Source organism: Cupressus sempervirens, chromosome 6 (genome assembly GCF_028749045.1).
Source record: "Cupressus sempervirens isolate cs-2001-9-10 chromosome 6, ASM2874904v1, whole genome shotgun sequence".
NCBI classification, from domain to species: Eukaryota; Viridiplantae; Streptophyta; class Pinopsida; order Cupressales; family Cupressaceae; genus Cupressus; species Cupressus sempervirens.
The window spans coordinates 501,383,246-501,399,876 of record NC_143123.1 but is presented as its reverse complement, the minus strand read 5'-3'; the positions used below and the strand labels follow the sequence as shown (position 1 = coordinate 501,399,876).

The 16,631-nt window shown below is 35.7% G+C and overlaps 1 pseudogene; it reads right to left on the bottom strand.

Annotated features, from left to right (window-relative positions):
• LOC149553217 (origin of replication complex subunit 6-like) overlaps positions 1-16,375 on the bottom strand; it is an 18,529-nt pseudogene extending 2,154 nt beyond the window's left edge.
• Positions 16,376-16,631: the final 256 nt, after the last annotated feature.

Below are 16,631 nucleotides of genomic sequence, written 5' to 3'. Positions count from 1 at the left end.
TTTGAACCATAAATTTCAAAAGATTGGAAATCCAAGAAAACAAATCATTTGGGTTCTGAAATCTAAACTAAGGAAACCTGGTTTCTCAAGATCCATAGAGTACTATATAAATATTTGACCAATAAGTTGCAAAACATCCAAAGTTTAAGTAAACAAACCATTTGAGAGCTAAAAGCTGAGTCAACGAAAATGGAACTTACAAAGACAAGACTCTTTGGGTAGACCCAATCAATCTAAGACATCCAAACTGGATTCCAAGTTCTTGGATATCCAGCTTTGGCCTGCAAGGTAAATTAAAAGTGTAGACTCATCATCATTTTTTAATATAATCCATTAATGTCAAAAAAGAAAATAGACAAGGAATAGCAACTAATTCAATTTAGATAATTAACCTACCTGACTCAAAGAGCATTTTTCTTTGCATTCAAGGATCTGGTATATGCCCTCTCAGACATGCCACTTAGCCTAATGGCCTTCTATCAATCAAAGGGAACTTCTAATCTATACAAACAATGCATTCAATCATTGCAAATTAAATGTCATTGTTGCATTTTTTCTAATAAAATCATAAAGAATGAGAATTGGAAATCCATGAAGGGTAAGAAATGGGAATCATCTAATGTTCAAGGAATAATTTCTCCTCTTGTTAAATTATTTCCTCCTCAGCAACATAAATCCAATCCTGAGGAATGTAGTGTAATGACAAGGATAGATGACATTAATAAGATTCAACCCAGTGTTATTTATCTCACTACTGCCATGTGGCATGATCTTTGTTGTAAGGATTATGCTATAAATTTAAGAAGTGACTCAATCCTTTTCAATGTAAAATTAGATGAACCCATCTAAATAAGGTTCAAGAAAAATTACTTTGTAGTAGCGAGTTCAAAGTAGAGAACTGATTTGCAAACCTCACCTTGTGGATGAAAAGGGGTTAAAAAAGGACTCAATGATGAATATTCCCAATAAATTGCATTCTAAATGATAAAAATTGCACTAAATTTGATACATTACTTAGATAAACATACCACACCAAAAGTGGAAGAATTAAAATGCACATTATTTCTCGGCTCCTCGACTTTCCCAATAACCTTATTGTCTTTTGCAAGGCCTAGTTTTCTTCCTAGCCCATCCATGTCCATGTTTCTCTACAGTGTATGGCTTGGAAATGAATGTTACCCTTGTTCGACCACTCCAACCAAAGGACTTCTCACCCTCTACAGCCCACGAGCCCATCCTCCAAATGGACCAACTATAGTTCCACTCGCAACCCACGTAAATCAACCCACATGAAATAATACCCTTTTTTATTTTGACACAACAAGCCTATGTTGGTTAAAATTTTGACCAACATGGGCATGAATTTTAAAAAAAATACATTTTTCCTTGCCTATTCTGACCAATTTGACTCCATATTAATAGATGGTCAAAAATTTTGGTCTAAAAATGGGGTCAAATGTACTAGTGATTCTTCAAAGGGGATGCAATTTAGTTGTGCAATGAATTCAAGATTTAAAGGGCAATGATAAATCAGGTAATAGGAGGTGACTTTGGCCCAATGGATAGACATTAGTCTTAGCTAAAGTTTCTAAAGTCCTCTACATTCTATAAGACAATGCAAGCCCCATCAAATCCATTTGTTGTTCACTAATTTGACCATTAATTTTTTTAAAATTCTATTCCCAATTCTCACACTCTCAATTAAAATTTCTAGATAAAGCAGCTACAAGAGGCACCAAATATTTGGAAGAACACATAAAAGTGGCCACTTTATAGAGTACATCATTAGAATAATCAGCTATTAAGGAAATTCCTGAGAGTACATAGTGTTTGGGCACAAGATTAAGGAATGGTCCAAAAATCATAAACTTCAAAAGTAAACAGATGGGAAAAATCACAATCCTAACATATCAATGTGTTATTTAATAATGTGCCTACAATATCTATGGTGGTGACTTCAACAATTGAGAATGTTGAATATCATTAGTAGCTTATCTTCCATACACACCAACATGAGCATTTAAAATATACTTCATCTCCACATAAAGTTTTTAAACTATGCTTAGAACCATTTATTCAGTAACTTACAACTAGATATTTTTTGATGATGTTTAGTTTCTTATGATTTTCCACAATAAATTTAAAAACCTACCATTTTTGTTTACTGACTTCACGTATCTTACAGAAGCTAACTTGTGTTCTAAATAGTATTAAACATTAGAAAAACTACAAAGTGTGCAAACATTTGGGGTCTGAAAAATATGTTAGCTAAACATTATGCATAGTTGGTTGTTCCCTCCACGTCAAAGCATATTTCCCATTTGGAAAATAATTGATGCAATTTCTATTATATGTGACAAAGCTAACAACAATTGAATACTTCAATTACATCACTCCAAATTTCTATTCTAATAAAAATCAGCTCATTTTAAAATTTTAATAAAACAATGCCTACCTTGCTTGAAGAGAAACTAGACAACGAAAGCATGGCAAAGGATATGCTTACATAGCTCTTGTTTACCTCATAGTCAATACCTTAATGAGGAAGGCTTGCCTATCTTCTGACATAGACTAAATTATAAGCTTCTTGTGATGCAGGAGCACCCAGAGGTATAAGGGCAATCTTGTGTCACCCAAAAAAAAATGTACTTAGACTTAGTTTCTATTTCATGTGTTTTCATTTTTTGGATACCCATTTGGGTCAAATAAAGGTTCCAACTCTCACAATTCCACTATTAGCATTCTAGGATAGAGTATTTGAACACCTTGGGATACGTGTAAATGCCAAAAAAATAGAAGTATGTAATTGAGCCATCATTTTGGTGAACTAGGAGGTGTAAATTGGCTAGATTAATGTAATTGTAATTTAGAGCATTCCAAAAAAAGAATCAGGTCAAAAGGCCCCACGGTTTGAAAGTTATCACAGTTTTTCGAGTTTTGGAGACCTCCTAAAAATGCTTCAAAATAAGGTTAGGGGCATTAAATGACCTTGAAAAGGGTTGAAAAATGGGGGACAAGCTATACTTGTCCATAGGGCTATAGAGAATTTTGAGAGCTTTCCGAAAATGTAAACGGTTCGTCAATCGGAGCTACGGTTCAAAAGTTATGCCTCCCAAAAGTTCGGTTACCATTTTTGGATTCTTCTAGATTTGCATCGACTTCTAACACAGCTTCTCGAGCCTTCTATTTGATTGGTGGATGCCTACTAGCACTTTCTAGAATGTATTCCTAGTCCTTAACCATCTAGGGTCTATTTAAGAACATTTTTGGCATTGTAAAAGGCAGTTTGGAGTGGAGTTTGAGAGGACGTACTGAAAGGAGAAATTATCTCCAGATTTATGTTATTGTAAGCCCTTAGGGCATGTTTAAGAAGTCTATTTTCTCTGTACTAAATGTATTAGCTTATCTACAAAGTTAATAAAATTTCCCTTTCTTGTTGTGTCCATTCTGTGCATGGGTTGTGTCCTCATCAAGTAGTATCAGAGGTGGTTTTCTTAAGTGTGTAGACAGAGTGTCGACTGTGAGGCAGTTTGCACCAAGACTATGTGGTTGTGGGTTTGAGTTAAGAAGATGCCTCCATAAAGAGAGCATGGTGGAAGGGTCGGAGCTGTTAATCCTGATGAGGTTAGAGCCCTCCAAAGGTAGGTACAAGCATTGCAGGAGGAGCTTCGTAGAGGAACAAATGTTGCCATAGGTGACGACAGTGAGGATAACAATGGAGAAGAAGAAATTGGACCAGAAGGGGAATTTGATGGGGAGGTTCTAAATCAGGTAGAGGAAGGCTTTTTAGGGCCATTACTAAATTTGGGAAAAGACCTACAATTGATGTGGGTGTATTTTTAGAAAATCTAAAACCAGATGAGTTGGTCGACTGGATCAATGAACTGGAAGAATACTTTGAGTATGAGGATATCAAGGACCCAGATAGGCTTAAGTTTGCAAAGGCTAAACTGAAAGGCCATGCCAAAATCTAGTGGCAAGAGGTTCAATTGAAAAGAAATAGAAGAGGAAAGGAGAAGATCACAAGGTGGGATCGCATGGTGGACAAATTGAAGAAGCAGTTCATTCCTATGGACTACGAGCTTGATTTGTTTAAGAAGATGCATGGGCTAAAGAAAGTAGGAAGATCAATCAAAGAATATATAGAGGAGTTTTATCAACTTTTGATTAGAGCAGGGCATGCAGAAGCAAATAAGGAGAAGGTTTCTTGTTATATCAGTGGGTTGTGACCTAGCATCCAGGAGGAATTAAGTTTGGTAAGAATAACCAGCGTTGAAGAGGCATACCAATTTTCCCTATGAGTTGAAGAGAATCTGAAGAAGAGGTTTGAAGGGAGACAAAGAGGGCATGGTCAAGGAGGAAGGGGAAGCAGTAGGTCATCTAGAGGTCAAAATGAAACCCAAAAGAAAAATGAAGATGTGGGTACTAGCAGGAACCAGAGGAATGAGGGTTTCAACCGCTCTTGTGATCAAGACTTTGGAAATCAAAGAGGAAGAGGTAGAGGACATGGAAAAGGAAGAGGAGGCTTCTGTGGTACCTATTTCCATTGCAATAAAGAAGGTCATCGTGCCTTTGAATGCCCTCAATGACAAGGAAGGACAGATAGGAGAGCTAAGGGCCAAGCTAAGGTTGCTCATGTGGATGAGGATGCACAATCATCACATTCAAAGGATGTAGAAAGAGGAGAGACCTTGGTGAATAAAAGGGTCCTACTAAGTGGTGAGATTGAACCAAGACAAAGAAGGAGTTTGTTTGATACTAGATGCAAGTGTGAGGATAAATGTTGTGACGTGATCATTGATGGTGGTAGCACTGATAACTTGGTATCAGAGGAGATGGTCACTAAGCTGAAGCTCAAGAGGGAGAGACATCCCCAGGCCTATCAGATTTCTTGGGTAAAAGATGATCATAAGGTCCTAGTAAGTGAATAATGTCTTGTGAAATTGAAAATTGGGAGTTACCATGATGAAGTTCTCTGTGATGTTATTATAATGGATGTTTGCCATCTACTGTTGGGTAGACCATGGTAGTTTGATAGACATGCAGTACATGATGGTCATGCAAACACATATTCTCTAACAAAGGATGGAGTTTTCCACAAACTGAAGCCCATGAAAAGGGAAGGTGAAAAGGTATGTAGTAGTGCTAGGATTTGTCTTGTTGATGGAAGGAATTTTTTAGATGGAATGAAACATCAACGTATGTGCTATGCTTTGATTTATAGGAAAGATAAAGAAGGTAGTAGTGAAATACCACTTGAAGTTTCAAATTTACTAGGTGAATCTGGAGATATTATCTCTGATAATGTTCTAGAAGGATTGCCACTAGTAAGGAAAATCAGTCATTAGATAGATCTGATTCTAGGAGAAACTTTGCCTAACAAGGGTGCTCACAGGATGACTCCTACTGAAATAGAGGAGCTAAACAGATAGGTTCAGGAGCTATTGAGGAAGGGCTTGATTCAGAAGAGTACAGTACTTGCACCAAAGAAGGATGGAGAGTGGAGGATGTGTATAGATTCTCGAGCTATAAATAGGATAACCATCAAGTACCGGTTTCCTTTGCCAAGGATGGATGATCTTATGGACTGCTTGAGTGGAGCTCAGTACTTCACAAAGATAGATCTCAAGAGTGGCTATCATCAGATATGGATACAAGAAGGAGATGAGTGGAAAAAAGCCTTCAAGACCAAGAAGGATCTTTATGAGTGGTTAGTCATGCCCTTTAAATTGACAAATGCCCCAAGCACCTTCATGTGGCTTATGAATGAGGTACTTAAGAAGTTCTTGGGAAAATTTGTTATTGTCTATTTGGATGATATTTTAATTTTCAGCAAGACTTTGGAAGAACATTTATTGAATATTCGTAGTGTCCTTGAAAGGTTAAGGGAAGAGAAATTGTTAATTAATTTGAAGAAGTGTATCTTTGCAAAAAGAGAGTTAGTCTATTTTGGGTTTGTTATATCACCTGAAGGTCTCAAAATGGATCCAGAGAAGGTAAAAGCCATCTTGGAATGGCCTACTCCAAGGTCTGCTACTGAGGTAAGATCATTTCATGGTCTGGTTAGTTTTTACAGAAAGTTTATTAAGAATTTCAGTGGCATATGTGCACCCCTAACTGACACAATAAGAGGGGATAGAAAAGAGTTCAAATGGACTGCAACAGCTATGAGAAGTTTTGAATTGCTAAAGAAGAAGGTGATAGAAAAACCTATGTTGGCACTTCCAAATTTTAGAAAGGTGTTCCAGGTGGATTGTGATGCTAGTGGTAGTGCTATTGGGGCTGTATTAAGCCAATAAGGTAAGCCTATTGCATATTTTAACAAAAAATTGAATGATGCCAAGAAGAAGTATTTTGTTTATGATCAAGAGTTCTATGCAATAGTTTAGGGCTTAAAGAAATGGAGGCATTATTTATTGCCAAAGGAATTTGTTTTGTATATTGATCATTAGGATTTACAGTACCTAAATAGCCAAGGTAAATTAAATCAAAGCCATATGAAGTGGGTAGAGTTCTTGCAGAGTTATACATTTGTGTTGAAGCATAGAAGTGGAAAATCTAACAAGGTTGCAGATGCACTGAGTAGGAGACAGTTGTTGCTTACAGTAATGCAGGTTGAAGTAGTTGGGTTTGATGAACTCAAGAATTTGTACCCTGAGGATCCTGATTTTGCTGAAGCATGGAAAGCTTGTAAAGCACTTGCTGGTGTAGATAGAACCAAGTGGTTAGACTATTTGATTCAAGATGGCATGTTGTTCAAGGGTAGTCAATTGTGCATTCTAAGGAGTTCCATGAGGGAAAATCTGATTAAGGAGAAACACATAAAAGGGATGGTAGGACATTTTGGTCAAGATAAGACCATTTCCATTCTTAGAGAACATTATTTTTGGCATCAAATTTCACAAGATGTGAAGAAGTTTGTACAGAGTTGCCAGGTTTGTCAAGTTGCCAAGGGATTTAGTCACAATACTGGACTATATCATCCATTTCCTATTCCATCAAGGCCATGGGAGGACATAAGTATGGATTTTGTTCTTGGATTGCCAAGGACACAACGTGGTAATGACTTAGTATTTCTGGTGTTTGATATGTTCTCCAAAATGGCACATTTCATTCCATGCCACAAGACTCATGATGTTTTCCATATTGTGAACTTGTTTTTTAGAGAGGTGGTAAGACTACATGGTCTTCCAAGGAGTATAGTTTCTAATAGAGATACTAAATTTGTGGGGTATTTCTGGAGGACATTGTGGAAGAAGTTGAAGATAGACTTGAAATTTAGTTCCACGCATCACCCACAGACTGATGGGCAAACAGAAGTGGTAAACAGAAGTCTGGGCAATTTGCTGAGATGTTTAGTTGGGGATAAGCCCAAGGGATGGGATTTGATTCTACCACAAGTAGAGTTTTCTTACAATAACTCTATAAATAGGAGTACTGGAAATCACCATTCCAAATTGTATATGGAAGTAGCCCAGGGACTGCACCAAAATTGAGGAAGACAGAGCAAGGGGAAAGGACAAGTGCTGAAGCTGAAGAATTTGTTGAACATATCAAGCATCTACATGAGGAGTTTCAAGCACACATTACCAAGATGAATCAAGAGTATAAAGCTAGGGCTGATCAAAAGAGAAGACATAAAGAATTTCAAGTAGAGGATCTAGTCATGGTGCACTTACGAAAAGAAAGATTTCTAGCCGGTACTTACAACAAGCTGAAAATGAAGAAATTTGGCCCCTGCAAAATTTTGAAGAAACATGACTTAGGAAATGCATATGAGGTGGAGCTACCAGATGGTGTTCACATTTCTCCTACTTTCAACATCACAAACTTAACAGAGTATCATGATGATGGTGCAGATGAGGAGCTGGTGTTAGAGCAATGTCCAATTCTTGCTTCTAAGAAGGAGGAGATAGAAGACATTCTAGATCATCGTGTGGGTAGGAGTACCAGAAATAGGCAGTATGAAGAGTAATTGGTCAAGTGGAAAGGACGATCGATAGAGGACTCAACTTGGATTTCAGCAACTGAGGTTTCCCATTTGGGATTTCCTCTACCATTCATAAAGTGACAGGGTCACTTTTAAATCTACCCTAGGTGTCTGATGCAAGAGCATCCAGAGGTATAAGGGCAATCCTGTGTCACCCAAAAACAAATGTACATAGACTTAGTTTTTATTTCGTGTGTTCTCATTTTCTGGATACCCATTTGGGTCGAATAAAGGTTCCAACTCTCACAATTCTACTATCAGCATTCTAGGATAGAGTATTTGAACACCTTGGGATACGTGTAAATGCCAAAACTAGGAGTATGTAATTGAGCCATCATTTTGGTGAACTAGGAGGTGTAAATTGGCCAGATGAATGTAATTGTAATTTAGAGCATTCTAGAAAAAGAATCAGGTCAAAAGGCCCTACAGTTTGAAAGTTATCGCAATTTTTTGAGTTTTGGAGACCTCTTAAGAATGCTTCAAAGTTAGGTTAGGGGCATTAAATGACCTCAAAAAGGGACAAAAAATGGGGAATGAGTAGAGCTTGTCCATAGGGCTATAGAGAACTTTGAGAGCTTTCCAAAAATGTAAACGGTTTGTCAATTGGAGCTACAGTTCAGAAGTTATGCCTCCCGAAAGTTTGGTTACCATTTTTGGATTCTTCTAGATTTGCGTCAACTTCTAATGCAGCTTCTGGAGCCTTCTATTTGGTCGGTGGATGCCTACTAGCACTTTCTAGAATGTATTCCTAGTCCTTAACCCTCTGAGTTCTATTTAAGGATATTTTTGACATTGTAAAAGGTAGTTTAGAGTGGAGTTTGAGAGGAGGTACTGAAAGGAGAAATTATCCCCAGATTTATGTTATTGTAAGCCCTTAGGGCATCTTTAAGAAATCTATTTTCTTTGTACTGAATGTATTAGCTTATTTACAAAGTTAATAAAATTTCCCTTTCTTGTTGTGTCCATTCTTTGCATGGGTTGTCTCCCCATCATCTTGTGACTTTTGAGTTCTGACTCTCACTTTAACTTGGAAAAGTAAGTTCTTGATCTTTTTATGCGATTGGAGTTGGGGGCATTGGAGATGGAATTTTCAAAAATTTTGATCAGTGTTTTAGATTCAGGATGCCCTTTTATAATCCTTCTAATAAATTGTACCTCTGGCATCAACAATGACATCAAAAGAAGAAGGTCAAGGCAACCCATGGTTCTAATTTTTTGCAAAACTAGACATCTGGGCCTCATACTCTTTTCTAAATTAATTTTCAACAAGCTAGCATGCTGCACTACATAATCTATAAGGAGCTCCATCTTATTAACTAGTAATTTCATCTTTTCACTAACATGTTCCTTTGACAATGAAATGACCTGAGGGGCAGCTTCGAGTAGTTAGCATGTTTCTTGAGTCAATAGTCCATAGAGTTTGAAATTCTCTATATTTGCCTCTAACATTTCCATGCTGCTAATAGTCACTAAATTTACTCTATATTTCAACATTTTCCCTCTCTAGTAAGAAAAACTCTTGTGAATAAATCAACATGTGCAAGTCTCAGAGAAGTGTTTTTGAGAACACAAAGATTTATTTTTAAGAAGCTTATGAGCTTCAGCCCACAAAATTTGCATCCTTCCCAAAAAGCAAGGGAGGACCTCGGGGTCTTCTCCAAGTTATAACCAAGAAGTCATGGATCTCTTAAGAGGCCTTTGACAAGCACATCCTTAGACTGAAATACGTTCTACAAAAATGTCATCTTGGGAAGTTGGGTCTTGAGGCTATGTGTTAATATGCTTGGGTATATGCTCGAAAGTTTGGCTAGATTTTGATCCACGAAACCAAAATCTTCTAGCAGTTTGATCTTAGGTTCCAATACTTTATCTACAAATACCATAAGTTGGGGCTCATACCTCATTATACGGGCAATTTTGACTTTAGTGCAGTCATGTTGCTTCAACAAATGAAGAAACCTATTGACATTGTTGAGGGTCTGAAGCTTCTTCAAATGAGGTGCTAACCTGAATTAGTAGATGAAGTGGATTTTAATCATTTTAATGAATTATGACATGTGAAAAATAGAACATTTTTTATTTTAATATAACAAGCCCTTGTTGGTCAAAATTTTGACCAACACGGGCATGAATTTTATAAAGAGGACATTTTTTCTTGCCCATTATGATGAATTTGACCCCATGTTAATAAATGGTCAAAAATTTTGGTCTAAAAATGGGGTCAAATGTACTAGTGACTACATGACCTGAGCCCAACACAACCAAACTCCAATCTAAAAAATATTTTCATAAACAAATTGACCAAAGGAATTAGTGACATGATGATAGACATGTTATCAAAGAGCTAGAATGCTTAAAGAAGAAATATATTTTGGAACAAAATGCTGGTCAAACATCAATAAAATGTTCATTTTTCTCTATTTCATACCTCCACAACATCAATAAAATCTTATTTTTGATGGAATGCACCTATCCATTTAGTATGGTATGGAATCCTATTGAAGATGGAACATCAAAGGTTATAAAATATAATTTCTAAATTCTAGTAATGAATTTAATAACCAGGCTATAGCTGCATTTTATAATGAGATTCACCCATAGCAGAAGTCTAAAGTTTATAGTGCAATTACTAATAATAAATATGTTTTTTAGTCCAAAATATAAAATTTATTCCCACCAACATGTGCAACATAATTTTATTATAATTCTTACTTGATTTCAAAATTGATTTCAAATAGGATGTATGAAATGCCAAGAATCCATCTTCATGTATTGTGCATTAAAGAAGAAGATTGTAACAGGTATCGAAGTAATGTCAAAATACTTGATATAAACTTGAATTTCCTCAGCATTCACATCCACGAAAGCTATTGATGCAAACTTTGACACTTCGCGTGCACATTTTGCAAGCTATAGAAATAGTGAGGTTGTATAGAAAATAATAAAATTAATGTCAACAAGTCCATAATCCATCAAAAACTCCTTATAATTAAAAAATAGGGTAGGCATTAGAGAGGAAACATTACAATTTCATCAAGCTGCATACAGACAATATTTGTGGCCCTTCCAAAATGAAGAACCAAAACTTTGTCCAATGTATCCCTAATGTGCTTGTCAACTTCCTATTTCCTCGTGAGAGTTTGTAGTAAGTATCTCATCTCTTCAGAAAAAGGAATTCAACTTCACCCTTTTTCTACAAACAAACATTAGCTATTACCACCATGCAAGCAATAAGGGACACCTCAAGCTGCTATATAACATGCAAAGTAGAGAATGAATTTAATAATAAACATCTATCCTAGAGAGATTTAGAGTAAGGTCATAGGAGGAATATAAAGCAACTCATTATGACAGATCGAGCCCAACATCTAGTAGCATAACTTTTGAAAGATATAGATGTCACCCTTTTGGGAATCAACTACACATTTATTGAATGAAATCAATCTATATGATGCATATTTTCACACGGAATGATTCACAAGAGACCATCTCTTGTGAGGTTGAATGTTCTACTTGTCATTGACTACATCAGGATATGATCATATTTGTGATGTAGTGGAATTAAAATGGCAAAAAATAAACACCACATAGTATCAATCAGCACCATAAGGTAAACCAAGTCTTCTCAAGAGTTCAACCATCCAAAAAGTATTTTTGCTAAAGCATGCTAAACAATGGAACTCCCTCATGATCATTCCTACTAATCTTGATGCCCAATTTGTTTACATATATGAATGCTCACAAAAATATGACAATGACAATGCTATTTGGTGGGTAGTTCATCCACAACCATTAATACCTTCTTATAACCATTTATTAAATCCCAACATTCTAAGACTTATAGAATCTCCTCTAAACTTTGTTAGTGTAGAGTTGGGTTGGCTGTAGCAAGACCCAAACTTAGCCGAGTCAGCCAAGCTTGACAAACTTGTAGAGTTGGAATTGAGAAGCTTCACATTTAGATTGTGTGTTCAAACTTGTATGTGATGAACCCATAAAGTTCAATCCACCTGGCCTTGATGGTAATGCTAGCAAGCACCTAACCTAGATGGTAGTGTTGGTTACCAACTATGAAGTTTCATCTCCTTCTAGAAAGAGTAGGAAAAGATTAGATTGCTACCAGCCATGTGGTCTTATCTGGTGTAGGAAGTAAAGAAACAGATTTTAGTCTTGAATCTTCTAGTATGAACCATTGAATTCTTGAAGAAGCCCAATTTTGTCTTGTAGTGACAAATGTCTCTGAGAAGGAAACAATAAATTGCTACCAACTGTGCAATTTTTTCTTCTTGAAAAAAGTTATAATTATTCTTTATTTTATTTTATTTTATTTTTTATTATCTATGCAAAATTTGGATCTTGGGATGAAATTACCAGGAGATCATCTTTTCTATTGTATGTTGTTGTTTGAGCTCTACATGGTCTTAGGATGAAACCCTTGAGAGTTATCATCTGTTGTGCATTACTATTCAAACTCTCTCTATTGAGTTTTGTGTGATTTGAAAGCTTAAATTAGCATTGTAAAGAAATTTTATATCAATTTCAAGAGTAAATATATTCTTAAATTTATAGATGTTGGCTAAAAATGGGATGCTTTGAGACTGCATAAGTATAATTGATTGTTTCTTTTCTTGAATCGATGTTATGTATAGTTATTTGTTTTGAGGTTTAAATAGTTTATAAAAACAAAGTTCATATCATACAGACCTTAAGGTCTTTATAGTGGTGCCAAAGACAAAATCCTTCTAGTCTAGGATGTTAAGGATGATTACAGAAATGGAAGAAAAGGATAATGAAATAGCAGCCTCTAAAATTGCTGGATGGTATAACAAATATCAAAAGATGAAAAATCTTTTAAATTTTGCCAAATATTTATGTTTGTCAGGTAATACTATACCTATGCATGAGGTCATCGCAGTCTTTGATGAGTACACAAATGAACCAGAGAAGGTCAAGGCTATTGAATCTTTTGATAGGTACCACTGCACTACATAATAAAAAGGACAAAGGAAATGGATCTTGAATCAAGCACTCAATCAGAGTCAAAAGACTCATTCTTGAAAGAGAAAGAACCCAGGATAATGGGACTTGAAGCATTGAAGAGTACATTAGAGTCTAAAATTAAAATGTTAAAACTAAAGACAAATGAAAAGAGAAGTTACATATATGAAGCTATTCAAATCTTTGAAGAGTACCAAAAAGCAAGCAAGAGGGGTTTAAGAAACAAATTCCCTTTGGCGAATTATTAAGTGTGGTCATAATCTTGAGGCATTGTAAATGAACTTAATGTAGTAGATCAAAAGAATAACGAAAGAAGAATTAGAAGATAGCCTTGAAGAAGGGTTAATGAAAGAAGAAAAAAGAACAAATACTAAGATGAATCATTTTACAAGTTTGGCAGATGACAGAAAGTGGAGAAAAGAGCTCTCTACTATAGAACATAAACTTGGTGACATGTCTTTGTCAAAAGATGTTTTACTTACATCAGTGGTGGATCTAGTGAACTATTTGCATAGAGTGGATCAACCACCTTCCAAAGTGATTCAAATAGAAATGGTTCCAATAATGACCTTCTTGGGTGAGCATAGGTTGCTAAATCAAAAAGATAAGAAGGTGGGACTTGTTTTTACTCACTGCATGAGTGAATTTATAAGAACTATAACTCCATGGGTTCCTGAGAAGGATGATAAAATAAGGGAGATCTTTCAATTGATTTTCAAAAGTTTTTATTTGTTAGGTGACATCAAATGTTTCATAATTTCCTCATTGCTATTAGGAGGATCATGACAAATACATTCATGATTACATGAGGATCATTCTAGCTTCAATTATTGCTGAAAGGGATGTTATTTCCCAGCCTATCATATCTTTGTTATTCGTTGTTCAAAACCAAATACAAATTATTTCTACAACTACTTATAACTTGGTATACAATGTTTTCAAGCAATGTGAAGGGAACCTGAAATCTTACTTGTTTGATGAAGAGTTAATGGAAGAGGAGTTCAAAATATAAAGTCAGTCATTTATTGTAGTCATATCCAAGGAGCAACCCTCACTTGGAAATGCAATTTTTAGACATGGGAAAGATGGTATTTTAGTTAAGAATTACTTCAAAATTGGACTACTCTAATTACAAATTATTAGTAGTAAGAAGAGTTGAGAAGTAAAATAATACTCAAGTACATGCCTAAAAGTAAAATATATTTCAGATTTATGTGTTTGGGCCTTTCCAAAATTTGCACAAGAAAAAAGATTAGACAAATCCCTTATCCATAAGTACAGTCAAAATGAAATAACTCCCCATGAAAATATCACAAATATATAACCAGTGGTCTTGAAATCATCAATGCATTTCATAGATGAGAACTCTATAAACCATGTTGGTGACATTCTTCATTAACCTTGAAATGCAATAGAATGATCTTCAACATTCAAATGAAATCTATAATTAACATATTCCTTGAATATGAGTCATCGGCCAGACATTTGCTACAGTTTCAAAACCTAGGTCAGATGCCAAATCACAAACCATGTCATTGAATATGTTATTGCTTGTATATAGATTCAGGGAATCCAACACCTCCTCATGTGTGTTGCTTCACTCGTCGCTCTTTGAGAACCCTTCACACATTGCCTCATAGATCACCTCAAGTGTGCATTGTTAGCTCTTAGTTGGAAACCCTGCTCCTTTGATCCTGCAGCACCCGTGCTCTGTGAAAACCAAAGAAAATTATTGTGTAGCTCCTGTGTGTACAAAACATAACAATGAAATGGGAAACCTTTTTCATTTTTGACATGTTAAACTCATGTTGGTCAAAATGTTCACCAACACGAGCATGGACTTTTAAAAAAACATATTTTTCCTTTCATATTTTGACCAATCTAAAACATTCTAATAGATGGGCAAAAATTTTGGTCGAAAAATGGGGTCAAATGTACTAGCCTATTATTAAAAGCCTTTTCCTTCTCTTTAATGGATATGATAGCAAGTTGTTGAGCATTGAATCTAGTGTAGATCTCATCAATATTAACCTCAACCACCTCTGACATTAAAACAACTCAAGCCATGGGATGAACTTCAGCATGAATCTAACTAGCTTGACCAACCAGAATCACCTCAAAGTCTTTATCATATAAATGATTATCTAAAGAGACAAACCCACCACATTTCAAGGAATTAGCTTCAGAAGTGCTTTTGGTTGGCATGGACTGATTAGACATACCACCGTCTAATTTTCTATTTGGAGTAAATGGTAAACCATCCTTATTTGAAACCTCAACCACATTGACCTTTTCAATGATTCCTTCCTTGGTATTATCAAAATTCACCTTGGCTTTCTTAAAATGAAAATTGTGGGTCGGACAATTCTTCTTAATGTGGCCATTAAGTTCACAATGAAAACATGCATGTAAATCACCCAATAGAGAAACTTCCCAAGAAAAGAATTCTTCCTCTAAATTTAGGGATATAATATCAAGAAAGATGACATCTAGATCTAGAACCACAAGAAAATGCACATTTAAATGTGGAAGAGTAACCCTAGACTCTTCTATTTGCAAGATCAACCTAAGGGGTTTCAAAATATGGGAGACAAATGGCCAAATTTTGGCTTGAAGATTCTTATTTTCCACCAAATTCGGAATGGATTTTTTAATGACTTCATCAAACTTACCATTAGATGACCAAGGATAAACTCTGAAAAAAGAATGACCAACATTTCAAAAACCCTTCTTTAATATTCTTTCCTACATAGTATGAGTTTTTTTTTCTAAAATAATGAAAAGCCCTTTTTGAATCATTTTGTAGAAATTAACATGTAAGCCAAAAAAAATTCCCTACACAAAATTTAATCAATCATCAAGAAATTTGCATGAAGACAAAGCATTAGAATCTAAACAAACAAAGAATATGGCAATGTTTCTTAACCTACTTTGCTCTGCTCTAATAGCTTTAACGATATCTTCATTGGGAGAGAAGGTTAGGGTTTTCAAACAGTTAGAAGTGTTCCTACCATTTCTATGTTCGTGTTTCTATGTGACTTCTCCATATTTTCCTAAATCTAGTGTATCTCTATGGCTTGCAAACCTTCCACTTCCATTAAAACACTCAACAACTGGAATCCTTTCAAAACTATTGTCAAAGCAAGTTTGTTTAGGGAAAACTATCACCCAAGTCTTTGTAAGGACTACCTTATACAAAGGCTTCTCACACTTGTTCTCAGAACTACCATTATCCATGATAACTTCACAAACACCCTTCTTTCCATCATTATCAGAGATCTCTAGTTTATCATTATTTGAATCATTATCAACCCTTGACTTCTCATCATTCTTGCACACAAGATCCCCCAGCGGCTCACTTTCCATGGCCACATCATTACCTTCCATCAACCCCAATCACATACGCAAGACAACATAGGGGCTGAACAACCAACTCAAACTAGCATATTAAAAAAACCAAGAAAAGCCCACACAAAATCTAGGCCAGGGAACACGAAGAAGGAAAAACATAATACAACATGAAAAACCAAAAATGAAAGAAAAATGGACACAATAGTATTCACTTGCAACAGGGTGGGCTAGCAATGCCACATGAATCAGATGCACTGCCAACATATAGAGTTGCAAACTGCCCTCCCAAATC